This window comes from Heterocephalus glaber, unplaced genomic scaffold (assembly GCF_053883595.1).
Source record: "Heterocephalus glaber isolate CG9 unplaced genomic scaffold, H.glaber_assembly_v1.0 deba00001452, whole genome shotgun sequence".
In the NCBI taxonomy this organism is placed as follows: Eukaryota; Metazoa; Chordata; class Mammalia; order Rodentia; family Bathyergidae; genus Heterocephalus; species Heterocephalus glaber.
Window position 1 is genome coordinate 2,318,177 of NW_028258302.1, and position 18,184 is coordinate 2,336,360.

Below are 18,184 nucleotides of genomic sequence, written 5' to 3' on the forward strand. Positions count from 1 at the left end.
TGTAACCCTGTGCGTGTCGCGCGCTCCTGCGCTCGCTCCGCGGCGGCGGCGGCGGCGGCGCCCTGCAGACTCCCTCTCAGAGCCCGGGCTGCCCCAAAAGGCTTTGCCTCTTTCCCCTGCTGCCCTCACTGCTGTGGCTCGGACAGTTCAGGCCGGCTCGATTGATCTCTGTTGTCTGGTTGAGAATGAGATTCGTAGGATGCTGGGTCCGAAACAGAAGGGAGAGTTTTCCCTCCCTCTTTAATCCTGGCCCCCTGAAAATAAATGTTCCTAAAGCGAAATCACACCTTCCCTCCCATCGAACCTCACCGCACCAAACCAAATACATACTCCTAGTCTGTTGGGGATTCTTGTCTTCCTGCTAGCTAGCAAAGTAGGTGCACCCTTCAATTTATGCCCCACATTTTGCCGTCGTTTGAAATGGAAATACTGAAGGCGCTCTGTGGACCCCATGAGGTTGCCGGCGCTGTCCAGTGGACTCATGAACCCGAAAGGCTTAGACCGAAGTGGTGGTGTAAAGGAACTCTCCTGGGCATTGGTTTCCTTTAAGACGGTGGGTTTGGTTTACCTTGCCAGTCAGGACTACTTCTGTGGCTTGGCCTGCCCTTGAACTTTGCAGGCAGTGGTTGCAGGAGGAGGGTCTGTGGGACTGGGTGCTGAGCGAGGAGCACTGTTGTCCTCTTTTGATGTGCACCCTGCAGGTTCTGGTGGCCCTTGCCATTCTAAGGGCAGCAGCCAGGTGCCCCCCCAGCTTGGGTTTTATTAGCCCTGGTGCTTTCTGGTGTTGGGCAGGTGGGGAGGGTGAGGGAAGGTAGAGAATGAAGTGCTTGCTGAACTGACCTCCATGGAAATGTTCTCCTGCTGTATTGGTGCGATTATGTAATCCCCACTAATGATCAGACCCTGGGCCCAACCGGCTGCCCAGCCATCAGCCATTTTCCTGCCCTCCCCACACCAAAGAAGTTACGTACTACCTTGTTGACGGCGTCTTTATGTAATTATGTGTGTGATGGGGCAGGGAGCATGTGGGGACAAGGAAGGATGATTTGAATAACTCCAGTGTGAAGAACACAGGACAGAGATTATGTGTGTCCCATTGAGTACAGGGTAGCATCGGCTTTCTGGGGTGTTGATCTGAGACCCTCCCACATCTCTTTTGGCCAGCCAATGCTTGTCTGAATTTTCAGTTGGTCGTTCCCCCCTCTTGGTTCCTGGAGAAGTTTGTACTCACTGGTGGAGGCTGTCAGGATCCTAACTCAAGGTAGAAACCAGGGTCCTGAATCCAGGGTGGCCACTCAGATGTCAGCTGCTCCTCGTGCTTCCCATTAAGCACCAGTATGAGAACAGTGCCTGTCCCACTGTGTGTGTGTGTCTAGGGGTGCTCGTGTTGCTCTCGGCTGACCTATCCTTTGGGGTGAAGAGTGGACCTCAGATGCTGGCTGAGTTCTGTGACATCTGTTCCATAAAGCTGACAAGTCCTTATTATGCACGAAAATATCAGCGGGGTTTTTTCTAAGGTAGGAGAACAGTTGACCCACTGGAATATTTGCAGTGTGACAGTTGGTTCTTTTCTTCCTCCCCATTCTGTCTGTCAAGGCACCTACAGGACACAGAATTGTTAACACAGGGCTTCCTTTCACACCCCTTCGTGCCACAGCTGGACAGATTTGTTAATTTGATGGCAAAGCCTGGCCCCGGAAGGATAAGATTGTCTTTTTGCCCTCAGCACCCTGGAGATTTACTTTAAGGACCATCTACTAAGATGTTCTATGGAATAGTTGGTAAAGATATGCTCAACCTGCGCTGTTGTTGTCCTGTTCCCACCCATTGTGCTTCAGTGGTGGCCACCCTCCTCGGAGCAGAGAAGTGTCTGCTGCCCCTGGGCCCTTGCCAAGTGAGCCACAGAGGCATTTACTGTGTGAAAGTTACAGGCAAGAAGGAGATACCTTTAGTCTGAAGTCCTGGCAGATTCCTGGACCTGAATTGATGGGAGATAAGGTTAAGAAAGCTGTGTGACAACTGGATAGCTTTTAACTTGTTTCTTACTTCCTGCTCAGTGAGTTCCCTACTATCTTCCAGGTTCTTTTCTGTGCTCAGTGCTGCCTGTCAAGGAGGCCCTGACAGGCAGGTCTTCCTTCTCTTTCCTGAGGAGTCAGAGCATGTTTACAGATCTCCAGCTGTACTGGGCACACAGGGCAGGAAATGCTGGCTATGTGAACAGGCAGCACTGGCTTCTGGGGCCAGACTTAGCTAAAGCCTTTGACCAGTTTTGTTCTTCATCTACAAAACCAGTAGAAGCATCATAGCCTTCTCAAGCACACTGAGAAGTTATGAGAAGAAAATAAAATAGGCTAAAAAAATAGTGCAGCCAATGGAACTCACATTTACAGAGGGTAAACCAAGAAAGATTTCATAAATCCATGAGCTACAGTTCATGCCTTTGATCATTGGAGGAAATTTCAGAGCCCCTCTCAGGACTCTGCATTTATTTAAAGTTCTAAGAGGCTCGACTATTACTTTGTCCAGCAAATTGGAAGAGACTGACAACTATACATGAGTTATTAAAGCTCTTTAATCAAAAAGTATGAAATAATAGTTAATAAGAATCAAAACTAAAAAATGGTACAATAATTCAAAACAAGGAATTCGGAGCCTAATATAAGTAATATAAACAATTCAATACAATTTTATATATTTTGTTGGGTCTTTAGGGCTCTCTTTTTGAGCCAATGCCCATAATGACCGAAGTATATCACGAACAAGCAGTTTCCATGGCGTTTTGTGTGTCCAATTTAAGAAGGCATGAGAATTTAAAGTGTAACCCAGATGGGTTTTTAGTATGATATTTAGTGCAGCTATCCAGGATAACAGCACCTCCTGAGGTTTCTGGACAGCCAAGGTCTTGCTGATGAAATTATATTACAACTATAAAGCCCTGCTTTTGGAATTAGTTGAGAACTTTATGATCGTCTGTTGAAATTTAGCAGGGAACTATTATGCTGTTATTAGTAGTGGTTGTGTTTTAATATTTGATGCTACTAAGAAAATACTAAGAAGATAACATTCACACCTCAATCTGTCTTGTGAACAAAAGACACACTTAGACCCCTTCCAACCTAGAGACTTTATGCTACGGTTGGAAGAGGGTGGTGATAAAAACAGAGAGGAGAGGTGTTCCCTAGGGACATCTGTTTCTTGTGACTGTGTAGGGAATGTGGATTTACCACTACCAGTGTGCTGTTCCGGCAGAAAAACAAGTTCAAGATGTTATGGCCACACCCCATGCAGAGTGGTGGTGTTTACTCAGTTCAGACATTGTGCTCAAAACTGGAAGGCTGTTCAACTTACTTCAACAATGCTAAGCTTGGCTGGACCCAGTGTCAATTTGCTCAGTTACAGTTTTCTCCAAAAGGCAACAGGTGAAACAAAAGTAGAGGAAGATGAATGCTGACACTTTTTAGAGAGAATTTTAAAATTCATTACATATGTGGAAAATGTGAAGACTAATTAAAAGAAAGGGAAGCGTATTGCTCAGTTCCTAGATATCCATAGATTTATTATTTTCCTAACTTATTTGAAGAAATTCTTAAATTTGCTAAAAGAAATAGTCGATATCAGGTCATTGAGTGCAATCAGAAATGCTCAGAACTGTATAAAGTTTCCATGTATATAAGAAAAGAGAAACTATTGCAATGAGTTGGAAAAAGAGAACTCCCTGAAATCTCAGGGGACTTGGAAGGCACGGCATGGGGGGTTGGTGGTAGGAAGTAAGTGAACCCCGCTCCCCTGAGAGCTGCTCTGTTGGGAGGGTCAAAGTTGGGAGCAGGAGGACAGTGAGGCACCTATGAGTTGAAGAGTGGTGCGACTTCTCCCTTCAGTGTCAAGCCGTCAGTGCCAGGTGCCAGGTGGGGCTGGGATTCCTGTGGAACAGAGAAGCGTGGGGCTTCACCCCGAGATATTGAGGTGATCTGAGAATACCCCCAGACTTGAGAAGCAGAGATAGGGAGAAGCAGAGGAGTCAGTCCCAGGAATCTTGGGAACCCTCTGGATATCCATGGGCTCAAGAATGAAAGTTCATTGATAAGAATAAGGTGTATATGGTTAACTGAGATTTGAAGAAATGCTCACAAATAAATAATAGAAAGAGATGGAAAAAATAAAAGGAAGTTACAGATATACAGTATGTTCTGCTAAATTTCTGTCAAGAATTTTAGTCTGTTTAGTCACTTGGACCCCTAGGCTTGACATTTGGCAACAAAGCTACCTTAAAATCAGAGAGCTCTGATAAAATAAATTTAAGATAAGGAGAATTTGGAAAACTTCCTTAATCAAGATTCACTATAGTAGACCCTTGACATGCTCAGTGGATGTATCTCGAGCCCTTGGCCAATCCTCACTTTGCAAATGCAGAAATATTTGCATAGGCTCTTGACTTCCTTCTGCATCTGGTTTTAGTCCAGAGAGGAAAGGTTTCTGTGATTATTCACAGGCCACCAGTTATTTGCCTTTTCAATTTGCACTCAAAAAAGTGAAGTTTTTCTCACATGCAGAGAGTATTCTGTGTCCCTGGTGGCATATTGGGATAGGGATGCTGGGCCTTGGAGAAGGGTCCCTCTCTAGTGAAGTGACTCCCTCTTGCAGTGCAGCTTTGCAACACACAGTTCACACTTGTGCTTCAGAAAAAAAGATAAATTACCACAGGCGTAGCTACTAGAGGTTATTAAGAAAGAAAAAGTGAGTGTTGAAGCTATGAATGCCATGCATCTGTAGGGTTGCCAAAAATTGCACAGGTGTGCAGCGCCCAAACTCTCTCCACTCCCTGACCCTCAGTGCACACTTAATACACTGCTGAAGCATGTGCCAAAGAACATAGAATTAGAGCATCACCGTTGAAACCTGCGTGAGAGATGCAGAATATAATCATTTTCTCCGTGCCCTCATTTTAAAGATTTCAAAATTTAAACTTAAATGAAGGAGCCAGAACAGATGTACTCTGGAAGTTGGGCTTTGCTGTACCTTATTCTTGCAAGAATGTTTCTGGAGTGATTTAGAGAGACTGTCTTAGAATTTTAAGTAGGTTTAAGAGCACCACCAATTACAGTTGAGTTGCCTGGCAATTAGAAAAGATTTGGCAGGAAGCAGCAGCTTGATATGAAAGTCTCTTATTAGATTTTTTGCTGTGAACTTCTTTTAAAATAATTTTAATGAAATAGCCAATAGATACAACAAACTGTAGAGTGTGTAATATATACACTTATAAACTGTATAGAAAGGTCTAAAGAATAATATTAAAAATTTTTTTAAAAGAATAATAATAATATCAACACTCATGTACCTACCAATCAACTTGAGAGAAAGAACGTTACTCTTATATTTGAAAGCCCCAAGTACTGCTGTCTAGCCCATCCTATCACCCTTTCTATGGGAAAGCCATCTTCCAGACATTTATGTCTTTTCTCTATACTTTTCTTTATTGTCTTACTCCCTTATGTTTGTATCCCTAAACAATATCTTGTTTAATTGAGTCTGCTCATGACTTCACATAAGGGGAATTGTATGTGTTTTCCGTCATTCATGGGCTCCTGTTTAGTCTGAGCACACTACGATAGTAGGTTGCATAGGTTGACAAACAACTGAGCATCTGATATCACTTAGTAAATTGCTTCTGACTGATTCTTCTAGAGCGTTTCCATGTTTTCAAGCCCCCCCCCTTTCATAAGGGGATTACACCTATCACAGAAGGCCTATGATTCCGTGGGGGCCAAACAGTTGTTACATGTTTTGCTCTATGATTCGTTCACATGTCTGAGTATAGCTGAAGATTTTTTTTCATTTTGCCGAACTGTAATATTCCGTTGAATAAGTATATTGCAGTTTATCCACCTATTATTAATGATCACTAATTTTCAGTTTTTTTCTTTTGCTATTATAAATAGGGGTGCTATAAACATTTTTGCTCAAGTCCCTTGCTGAGCATGTGTATAAGTTTGCTTAGGAAATATACACAAAAGTAGAATTCCTGGTCACAAACTTAAGAGCATTTTCAATGCTATGGATAGTTAAAATTAATTTCCATTAGGTTATGTGAATTTCACTTCAATAAAAAAATGAATTTCCAGTGTGTTGAATCAATTTCTACATCCAGCTGCCATGTAGAGAATAGTTTCTGTTGCTCCGTATATATTCTTCTTAACATTTTATACTTGTAGGATAGTGTCAGAAATTTTTATCAGTCTTCTGGGGGTGTGAAAGTATCTTATCTGGTTTTAACATATACATTTGATTGCTAAATGTTTTAGAATTTTTTCATGTTCTTGGCCTTCTAGATTTTCTTTTTCTTTTTCTTTTTCTTTTTTTTTTTTTTACTACACTATAGATTTTCTTTATGTATACACAGAGATTCCCAAGTCTTTTGCCAGTAATCTGGCAGTTTAGATTTTTCCTATTTGTAGTATGCTGAAGACTACTGCACAGTATTGCATATATCTTCTCTTAATTTGTAATAGTTTTCATGGCCTTTTTTAGTTTTTACAGTGGCAGAAATTTTCAATTTAAAATAATAAAAATGTATCAATCTTTCCTTTATTGTTGAACCCTTTGTGCCTTTTTAAGAACATCCTAAAGGATAATATAACATTTGTATTGTCTTCTAAAATTTTACTATTTGACTTTTATGTTCCCTAAGAATGATGTTCTCTATGGATTTGATTTTCTTTATCAAGATATGGAACTACCCTTCTGTAGTTTGCAGGTTGTTTTTGAATAATAAATGGAACTTTATATAAGACATTTTCTGCATTTATTGAGAGTATTTAAATGAATTTTTCTTAATTTAATTTGTTAATGTCTGGCAAACTAATTTTTCAGTGTTCAGTTACTTAACTATCTCTTAGAATTAAACTTGGCTTGGTCATAATGGGTCATTTTTTAGACATTGCTAGGTTTGTTTTGCTAATATTTTGTTTAGAAGTTTTATGTCTATGTCCCTGAGTGTATTGGACTGTAATTTTTACTACTCAAACTCTCCTGTTGAGTTTTGTGTTTAATTTACAGCTAGACCTGTAATGTAGGCTGTAGAATGCCTCCTTCTCATCTGTTCTCAAGAAGAATTTATGTACAGCTGCAATTTTTCCTTTCCTAAAGATTTTTAACCTCTAATTCAATTTCTTCAGTAATTAATGGGTATTCACATTCTAACTTTTTTCTTGACTACATTTTGGTAAGTTAGATTTTTTCAAGAATTTGTCCATTGTATTTGTGTTTTCAGATCTTTACCATAAAGTTATTTATAGTATGCTTTTATATTTTCAAGTTCCATACCATCTGTGGTTATGCCCCCTTTCCTTTTGTATTAACTCTAGGCCTTCTATATTTTTTTGTTGCATAGTCTTTCAGAACTGTCAGTTGTTAGTTTTTTAAAGAACCAGTTGTTGACTTTGTGAACCTTTCTGTTTTTTTCTATTTTATTAATTTCTATATTAATTATTACTATTTTTCACCCTTCTAGCTTACTTAGGCTTGAGCTGTTATTCTCACTTAATTTCTTAAGTTGAATGTTTGGCTTTTTAATATTCAAGCATTTTATCCTATTATGAGCATTATAAGATATATATACATTTCTGCTCTTATTCCTCACACATTTTTGATATACAGTATTTTTATATAATTTGATTCTAAGTATTTTGTCATTTTTACTATGAATTATTCTTAGAAATTACTTATAGCTGTATTCCTTAATTTTCAAAACTGTAGGTATTTGTTTTCCTTATTTTTACCTTTTTTCTATTGATTTATAACTTACTTGTACCATGGTTAACAAATGTGTGCATGACACTCAACTTTTTAAATTCATGGAGGCTTATGGTAACATTTAAGCATATGGTCTATTTTGATCATGTTGTGTTGATTCTACAATTGTCAGATGCAGTGTTCTGTGCATCTCTGTTAGATCAAGCTTCTAAATTATTGTGTTGTTCAGATCTTTTACATCTTTGCTAATTTTATGTGCTTGATCAATCAGTTACTGATCTCCCATCATGATTTGATTTTTCTTTTTCTTCTGTCTCTCAGTTTTTGTTTTATATGTTTTGAGCCTTTGTGACCTGTTATCTTTCTGGTGAACTGAATCTATTATAATGATGTGAAAGTTATTTCTTTAGTAATTCTTTTAGTTTCACCACCTATCCTGATTGATGTTAACAACTCTATACCAATTTTATTTGTTTAGTGTTTTCTGATAAAGCCTGCAGTACATTTTAAAGATAATTTTCTTTAGTGTACATCTGCTAGTAACAACCTCTTTGCTTTTATTTGCTTGAAAACACACTGATTTTCTCATTGTTTTGAGAGGAATTTTTTGTTGGATAAAATTATAGATTGAGAGTTACTTGTTCTCCATCACAGTGACACTATTATTCAAGTACTTTCTCTTTTCTGTTTGTTGTCTTTTAAATCTGTTGTTGGTCTTGGCTTTTCTTTGAGAATAATCTGGTTTTTTCTCTCTGGCTGCTTTTAAATTTTTGGTGTTTGTCTTTAATATTTCTCTGATTTTACAAAGCATATTGGTGTATGTTTCTTATTATTTCTCATACTTGACATCAATTGCAGTTCTTGGACTTATGTGATCGTATCCTATCCTTTTTAAAATTTAATTAAGTTGTTACATTTTAGATATATATAATGATCACATTCACTGTAGGGAATTTGTGTCTGTACATGATATATCTTAATTCCTCTTTTTTTCCATTCTCCTCCCCTGTCTTCAACCTTTCTTCCCATCCTTATTTACAAAAGCATTGTTTCCATTTTTTCCTTCTTTTTTTCATTTTTTCTTTTCCTTTCCTTCCTTTCTCCCTCCCCCTCCTGAGTTCCCCTTCCCATTTGAGCGTTTTCTTCCTATTTCATAATATCTAGTATACACTTTAGTTCTTATTTATACTTTCGGTTTCTCACACCAGAGAAACAATGTGATACTTACACATGTGTGTTAGATTTATTTTACTTAAGAGTATAGCCTCAGGGTGCATCCATTTATAGTATCCTATCCTTTACCGGTTATGGGACAGCCTTGTCTTGTCCTCTCTTCCTATGAGGCCACAAAAGATGAAGCCCAAAGTCACTTTGTTTGGGAAATATCCTTAAGCTGACTTCAGGATGTGGCTAGTGTTCTGGGCTTCAGGTTTTACTTAGTTTTCCCTTGCTATCTTACAACATTGCCAGCTTGTTAGTATTTTTTTTTTTTTTTTTTTTTTTTTTGCAGTACCAGGGATCAAACTCAGGACCTTCTGCTTGCAAAGCAGGCACAGTGCTACTGAACTAAATCCGCGGCCTAGCTTGTTAGTCATTTAAGAAGTTTGTTTTTCCCATCTATGCAGTTTTCTTAGTTGTTTTCGATAAGTCTACATGTTTTTTTTTATAACACAATAAATATTAGCACTTGTTAACCATGAAAGAACTGCTGAGCCTATTGAGAGGGTGTGTAGGTCAATGCTCAGCCTATTCCTCTACCCATCCAGTAAACATAGCTGTATGTTCTTCGTAAGACAGCATTCCAGGCTCCTCCCAGGCCAAAATAGACTAGTTGGTGCTAGTGGGTTTTAAACCTGCCAATAAATACCTTGACAAACTAGAAATGAGTGATATTGAGCAGGCAAAATATATCAGCTTCTAGGGAGTTAATTCTTCTTCCTGAATAAATTAGAAGAGCTGATGGATTTGGTGCTGATTTTCAGTTCCACACATTGGCTGTCCTGCTTGGCAGGATATTTCTGCTGGATGCAGTTTGTTTTTCTCCAAACTTGGAGCAAAGTAAGTCAGGGTCAAAGATGGTCTTTTGACTCTTCTACCCACTAGATGCCCAGAATTACTCACCCTTTTCTCTCTCTCTTTTTTTTTTTTTTGGTACTGGGGATTGAACTCAGGTCCTTGTGCTTGCTCAGCAGGTGATGAAATCACTGAGCTAAATCGCCAGCCCTCACCCTTTTCTCTTATAGATGCTACCCCCCACCCATTTTGGGCTAAGTTCTACTGTCATGCTTTTCTTTATCACTTCATCCTTAGTTTGTTATAGATTGATAAGGACCAACTTTTCTTGTGCTGCCAGTTAGGAGGTCTTTTGCTCTATTCAGATGAAATTCAGGAATTGACAAAGTGCAGTTCTGCTATTGATCCTGATGCCACCAGACCATGCTGGAAAATGTTGAATGCCAAAAGTTGATAGAGCCAGCTGTTGGTCTCTGCTGTTGCTGGCCAGCACTGGCTAGCACTGGCTTGTGCTAGTCACTGTAGGTAGTTCTCCCAGGTGCTTGTCTCTGCTATTGCCAGCTGCCACCATCCAGTGTTGGCTTGCTGCTCTTTCTTTTGAGAAGACCACTCTGTCCACACTACCCAGGACAAGAATCCTGAGCAGATTTATGGGACCTTCAAGCCTATACTACCTGAGAAATCAGTCAAGTTACTAGCAGATTAAGAGGACCACCAGAACGAGTCTTTATTTTAACAGGACCTGCACAGGAGGGTCATACACCAGAGGGAACCCTGCCAAACTAATAGGAGAAGTGTAAGGGGAATGCTACTTATATTGCTGGTACAGGCCTATGATTAGTCCAGTATAGGACTGTGATTGTTCAAATTCAGGCCAGCTGATTGGTCCAAGTGAAGGCTTATTATTGATGCAAGAGGATAGTGCCTGGCTAGGATAGCAGCAACTGTCATGGAGGGGATTCAGTGAGGGGATGGGGTGACAGATGTCACATTTCTGGGAAAAATAGCAGAGCTGAAATCAAGAATCCTCAGAAGGCCCACTGTGTCCATGACAGCCCATCAGGGTCTGGGGAGGTTGAAAATATCAACAATGGGCCCAGATGCCTCAATACCCAGCCATGGCAGGGTACCCCACCCCTTCTTCAGAGCAATGTCAGAAGTGGGAGCAGGAAGGGGCTGGCTGAGCCATAGTCCTCTCTGGGATGCCTGGAGCAGAGCAGCAACTAAATAGCAAAGGAAGATTCTAAAGCAAGTTGTTCTAGTCCATTATTGGGGAGGGGGGTGAGGGGAAAGGGTGTGACAGCCATTGGCCAAACCGTGTCCCACTCTGGCCAGCTCAGGAAAAGTGGAGAGTCAGGTGTTCCTCCTCTGTCTCACTTGGGGAAAAGAAAGTGAAAGCATCTAGTGCTCCAAGACTGATTCTGTCAATTTCTAGCAAATAAGGCCCTAGGTCCAGAATCCAGTACTACAAAAGACAAAAAAAGAGAGGTCTTTATTTAATTCACGTATAAAGCAGTCCAGTGGCAGCCATTCTAGAGTTATCTGGCAGTCACTGTGGCAACCATCTTACATCCAGCCACTTTCAGCTCGCCCACCTGAAGAGGGACTTATGATCTTCTAGCATCCTGTTTCAAAGATAAACAAGGGCAGTTGGCATTCTCAGTACCCCTCTATCACCCATGTGTCTGGGTTGTCCTTGGCTGAACTCACCTTCCCTGCTTCCTGGCCGAAGGACTTTATACCTCTCACTGTCCAAGAAGGACCGACATATGACTCTGCTGTGGTTTACTCCCAGGCAATTGGGTCCTGCTGCCAGCTTCCTGGTATAATTCTGAGTGAGGGGCATTTGGTTCATTATTGTTCACTTGCCCTCCTGTGAGCCTGACAGTGGTAGGCATGGCAGATGGATGTCCTGGCTGCCAGGGCCTCCTACAGCCCAGGGAGTCATGCCAGAGTCATTTCTGTGCCTGTTCCTGCTGCCTCTTTGCCCTGTGAACTTCTCTGTTCACTTCTCACCCAGCAAAGGTGGGATGCATCTGATGTGGGTACTGTCTTAGATGGCCATGTGGAGGGTTCCCTCTTTCTCTTTATCCTCACGAGCATTTAAGATGGGCAGAGCTTACCGTGCTAGATTCTTGGAGCATGGTGGTGTGTGTTTCCCTGTTTTCTGTACCTTTTCTCTCCCCTCTTGTGATCCCCTCATCCCATCCCCACACCTGAATTAATGGAAAGAACAATTCCAGGCTCCCAAAAAAGAAACATTTTTTTTCTTGGCTGGAGACCAAGGACCTCCTGTCCTCCCAAAGCCCAGTAATTCTTAGAAAGACACTTCCTCTTTTTCTGTTTATTATGTGCATAGTTTGTACCCAGGAGGCAGGAACCATAGGGTCCCCATGAGAGCTTTGTGGGCTTGCCAGGCTTCTCTGTGGGTCACTGGCCAGTTTTGCAGAGCATCTGCCTCTCTGAAGTGGGCTGAGGACCAGTCTGCCTGGGAGTCTGAGCATTTCCACTAATTTATAATGGCAGTACTGGAAATGCTTGGAGCTCAGGGGCCTACCACTTAGGCTTTGCTTGGAAAAGGAGGTGGCAGACTTTGGGGACAAAAATGGATAGAAAGAAGAAAGGAAGGGAGGAGGTTAGGAGGGATGCAGGAAAGAAAGAAAGAAGGAAGGAAGGAAGGAAAGAAAGAAAGAAAGAAAGAAAGAAAGAAAGAAAGAAAGAAAAAAGCAGGGAGGAAAGTGGAAAAGAAGGAGGGAGAGAAACAAATGAGAAGGGAAAAGGGAGAGAAGAAAGAAGCAAAGAATAGAACATGGATAACTCTCATTCCTAGCTTCAGAGCCCAGCACACCTCAGTTGGGACTGTGTAACATCAAGTGTCTTTTCAAAAAGTTTTAAAATTAAGTATAATTTATATATAATAAATTTTACCTTTTAAGCTGTACAGTTCAATGAGTTTTAACAAATGTCTATGCACACAATTAAAATACAGAACATAGTCATCATCCCCTAAAAGTCCCCTCACGCCCTATTGCGCTCACTTCTCCCGTGGGAGTCATTGACTTGTTTTCTGAAACTAGAGTTTGGGCTTTTCTATAATTGCATATAGATAGAGTCATAAGATCTGTATCCTTCTGCTTCTGACTTGTTTTGCTTAGCATAACACTGAAATTTATACATGTTGTGTATATTGATGGTTCATTCTTTGCATAGCATTCTTTGCATATTCTACTGTATGGATATACAGGTTAAGCACTCTCAACTCCAAAATCTAAAATCCTAAATGCTCAAAAGTCCAAAAGTTTTTTAGCAATGACACGATGCCACAAGTAGAAAAAATTTCCCCTGACCTCATGTGATAGGTCACATTCAAGTGTAGCATTGTATAAAATTACCCTTAGGCTATGTGTATAAGGTGTACATAAAACTTGAATGAATTTTGTGTTTAGACTTGTGTCCTATCCCTAAGCTATATCATTATGTATATGCAAATATTCCAAAATAAAAAAAGTCTAAAATCCAAAATACCCAAACACTTTGGATAAGGCATACTCAACATGTCCCACATTAAAAAAAATATCGTCACCTATCACTAGCAGTTTGGGTTGTTTCCAATTTTTGGCTGTTATAAATAAAGCTGCCATGAACATTTACATACAGGTCTTTGTGTGTCCATATCTTTCATTGCTCATAGGCAAATACCCAAACAAGTCTCTTTAGAATATTCATTTTGTGCCAATTAGCCAATCAGCAAGTTCTGCTTCCCTTCTTATGACTGAACATCGGGTAATAATGGGATATTGGACACCACCATCTGTACTAGTCCCCAGGAATCACGTAAACACTGTCCTGTTTGACACCTTTGCTAGATAAGAAACAATTTATAGAGGAATTAAGAGCACAGGCATTGGAGCCAGAGTTCTAGGGTTCACATCCCAACTATGTTGTATTCTGTATGACCTTGGACAAGTTACTTAACCTTTGCATGCCTCGGTGCAAATTCAGATAGATGATAGATAGGTGATAGGCAGATAGATAGATAGATAGATGTTCTTGGCCCATACTGAACACTGTATTGTTGAAGGACTTGACAAGAAGGATATCAGAGTCTGAAATGCGCATGCCAGATCTCCTTTTAGCAACGCATGATGGGACTGGAAGAACCTCCATCAGCTGCTCCGCCTCCTGGGACCCTGGCATTTGATCTCTTGTGGGGCAACAAGCACTGCATTTACACCAACCGTGTGGACAGTACTTTTGTCCCCTTCTCAGCAGCTCTTCTTACAGCTGTGATGTTAGCCGCCCCCTTTACGGCTTGAAGTGTCCTTTCTGTTCTTCTCATTGTTTTTCTTTGAGAAAACATCATGACACAATACACAGGATCCCACCTTTGACTTTGTCCCCATTCCTTCTCTCAACCCTGAGTCCAGTCATATCAACCAAGGAAGCAAGGCCTGGAAAGGTCCTGTCCACACTCTTAAATCCTTATCCCTGATTCTCATCCATCTTCCTGTTGCACAGGCTTGAAGCCCTATGTTGATTAGGGACCTGGCAGTGGTGTCACAGGCCCAGGAATGTTTGTCCTACAACTCTGCCAAGGCTGTGACTATTAGGGCAGCCTCCAGAGGAGCCCCAGCTGCGGATGTTCACCTTGGGCCCTGCCACTTCTGCGAGCCCAGCACTGAGGCTCCCTTTGGGTGGCAGCTTTCTTATTAGGATAGCAGAGATTTGGCCAATGGAGCACATAGTTGGAGACAAGGACTTGGCTTTGCAGCCCTTAATCCAGAGACAGAAATGCTTTTGGTCTTCACATTTTTCTTTCTCCAAAAATAAAGTGTCTCAGGACCAGAGTGATCAAAAGAATAAAGAAATCAAAATGTGGGATTGGTCTTTGATATCTACCAAAAGTGAGGCAACTGAGTGGAAATTTTGATGGGCAGAATAAAGCTTCTAAAGTATACTCCTCTCTGGGCCTGTGGGGTCTAGGAACTCTGAGTGGCCCCACATGATCACTACCTTTTACAAAGCACTCTGTGGAAAGCATGGTATCTGATGTCTTCTGTGAAAATCTCATTTTATTCCACTCCAATGAGTAGAAGATGAATGGCAGTGGGACCCATCTGAGCTTCTGATCTCATTGGTCTGGGGTGATACATGAGCATTTCGACTTTCAAATATTTCTCCCTCCCCAGTGTTTTTAATGTGCAGCCAGGGTCAGGAACTATTTTTAAAGAGAAGGGAATTGAGGCTTCAGAGGTCAAAGTCATAGGCCCAAGGTTGCACAGCTGTGTATGGAGGTGCAGCTGGAGCACAGGACAGTGCAGCTGCATTGCTTGGGCCTGGGAACCCCATTCTGCAGGCCAATTATTGGTAAACTGTTGTAGTGGTTCTTGGTGTTGGGCAGGAGATGGCAAATAGGAACACAGAGAGCAATGCTGATGGCTGGTCAGGCCATTTTTGCTAACCTAACCCTCTTTAAGAGTCTGAGTGTGTACGTACTCTGAGTCCATAAAGCTCCCAAGACAGGCAGTGGTGGCCTTGGTTCTCAGACTACTCAACAGAGAAGCATGCCATTGGCCTTCAGCTCCCAGTTCAGGGTAGCCTGGCCACATCTAGGTCCAAGAAAACAAGGACAGATGTTTCTTGATTTCTTTAGTAGGGTGATGCCCTAGCCAGGGATAAATATCTTGGTCTTTCTTGACGAAAGTTCATCAGAAGAGGTCAGGTAAGCAGTGGTCTTTTCTGTGCTTCACCTCCAAAAATAACTGCGGCGATGACAAGGACCAAGTGCCAACTGTATGCATCAACACTGCACTAAGGGCCTCATACAAATGACCTCATTTTATCCACACAGGAAGCTTGTGAAAGACATAGTATCAGCATCTCCATTTTTTCAGATGGGAAACTGAGTCACAGAGAGTTTGCAGCAGAAATGAGAGTAATCCTAAGCATTCTGGCCTTTTTTTAAATTAAATTCTTTTATCGGTACATTGTAGGTATACAACACAATTACATTTCTCACTGGGAATTGTACCTTTACATAATGCATCTTGGTTCTTATTTTTTCCCCATTCCTAGCCCTCCCTTCATGCCCTCCACCCTTCCCTATTTACAAAGACTTTATTTCCATTTTTTCCATTTCTCAGCATTTTTCCTTTCCCTTCTTTCCTTTCCTCTGCCCCTCCCACTACCCTTACCCCTTTGGAACTTTTCTTCCTATTTTGCATTATCGATTATTCATTCTAATCATTGGTACATTTTAGGTATACAATATAATGACATTCATCATTGGAAATTTGCACCTTTACATAGTCTCTCTTGGTTCTTATTTTTCACCCTTGCCCAGCCCTCCCTTCAACCCCTCCAGTCCTCCCTATTTACAAAGATCTTCTTCCTATTTTTCCATTTTCTCATATTAATCCCATTCCCTTCTATCCTTTCCCCTAGCCCTCCCACTTCCTTCCCCTTTGCCCCTTTTCTTCCTATTTCACATGACCTATTATACATTTAATCCTTATTTACACTTTCAGTTTCTCACACCAGAGAAACTATTTGGTATTTATACATGTGTGTCCTATTTATTTCACTTAAGAGTATCGCCTCAATGTGCATCCACTTAGCTATAAATGTCTCTAATTTCTCATTTTTTATGGCTGAGTAGTACTCCATTTTATTAAAAAAACCCACATTTTCTTTATCCAGTCTCCAGTTGATGGGCATTTGGGCTGTTTCCAAGTTTTAGCTATTACAAACTGCGCTGCTATGAACATGGGCCCACATATATCATTGTGGTATGATTCTTTTAATTCTTTGGGGAAGATCTCCAGCAGTGGAATAGCAGAGTCAAATGGGACTTCCAGTCCTAGTTCTTTGAGGTATCTTCTGGCTTTGAGGCTCAATTCTTAGCCACATGGCCTCCTGTGGACCTGTTGCCTTTTTCTTTAATTGTTTCAGGAGTGTCATATGGCCCTGAGCCTGAGGATAGACTTTTCACAGAAAAAACATTTCTCCATTTCACATTTCTGGTCAGGGATGAATTCATAGCAGGGTTTTGTTAAGTATTAGTTAACTGATTTCATTTGACCTTATTTCTGAAGATTGTGTAATGTCACAATACTGCAATATAATGAACAAGACCTAGAAATATAATACACGCTGCCCAGTTTTCTATCCTTTGATTTTTAAATACTTCTGAATACTCCAAATACTCTTCTACCAACAGCATCTCACAGGCAGTTTAAGTAGCTGTTCTAAGTTGACATTCCATAGTGTTCAGGAAGCCCACGCCTCACTTTGGGAGGCCTGATAGCTTCATTTGGAGGATTATTTTCTGGAGCAGAAACTTTTCTCAGTGGTAATTTTCCCTGTACCACCCAGGCCTCTGGAGAGGGGCTGTTTGTTTGTGTTTTTTTTGTTTCCTTCTCCCAAGGAAGCTGCACGACACGCTGTTGTGATTTAGTAGCACACATGGCTGGCACTGCACCCAGACACACGTGGCTCACCTTGATCACTGCTGCACACCTACCCTGCAGCCTCTGTGCCCTTTGTTTCTGAAGCTTGCCTTCTGAGAAGATTGCCCACTTTCCAATGGAAGTAAAGTGCCTGGGAGTTGTTCCTCCCATAGTTGGTAGCCAATATTAACTAGGGTGGGAATATGAACCCCCAGCTACTTTGCCTTGGTGTTAGGGGGGAAAATTCAGAGGAGGTACAGTTTACATTCCAGAAGTCTCCTTGGGAATGGGCTGGGATTCCCCTGAGGTCACTGGCCTGGCTTCTTTTTTCTCTGTCCTGCTTTCCCCATTCTCTTCCATGAATGGCCCAGGAGGCTTCATCTGAGGGTTTCCTTTCAGGTGACATGACCCAAGACAGGGGGATGTGGGTTGGATGTCCTTTTAGACCAGAAAATATTTCTAATATGCTTTTGAGCATGCATATTAGTGTCCTGCATTCAGCCCTAAACCTCCACCTACGCTGGGGCCCTGGCTCCCTCCGGGACATTTACCCACCTCTCTTCTCTCCACTGGCTCACTTCCATCAGCAGCTTCTGTGTCCAGCCCACCTAATTCCCAGCTCCTTCTTTGTGTCAAGCATGTACTCTGCTGGGTTCTGGGGCTCTCATTGTGAATACACAGAGGTGGAACTTGCCCTCCCAGGCCTTTAATTTCCAGTGAGGGAAGAAGACGACAAATGCATGAACAGATAAATCAGCAGGGTATCATACATTGAGATAATGGCTAAAGGAAGCCAGGCCATGCAATGGAGGACAAGTGTGGCAGTGGTAGTGCTGGGACCTCTGTGCCTGTGTTTCACCCATCTCTTGCTCTTCAGCCTTTGCACATCACACGTGTATAGCACTGACCAGCATCTCCATACATGCCAATGACATTGCTCAGTCCTCAAGACATTTTACTAGGTTAATTAAAAC

General features: G+C 41.4%; 1 protein-coding gene across 7 annotated transcripts in view; it reads left to right on the forward strand.

The window, feature by feature from the left end:
• Positions 1 to 18,184, forward strand: part of Hivep3 (HIVEP zinc finger 3) — a 466,671-nt gene that overhangs the window by 116,746 nt on the left and 331,741 nt on the right. The window lies entirely within an intron of this gene.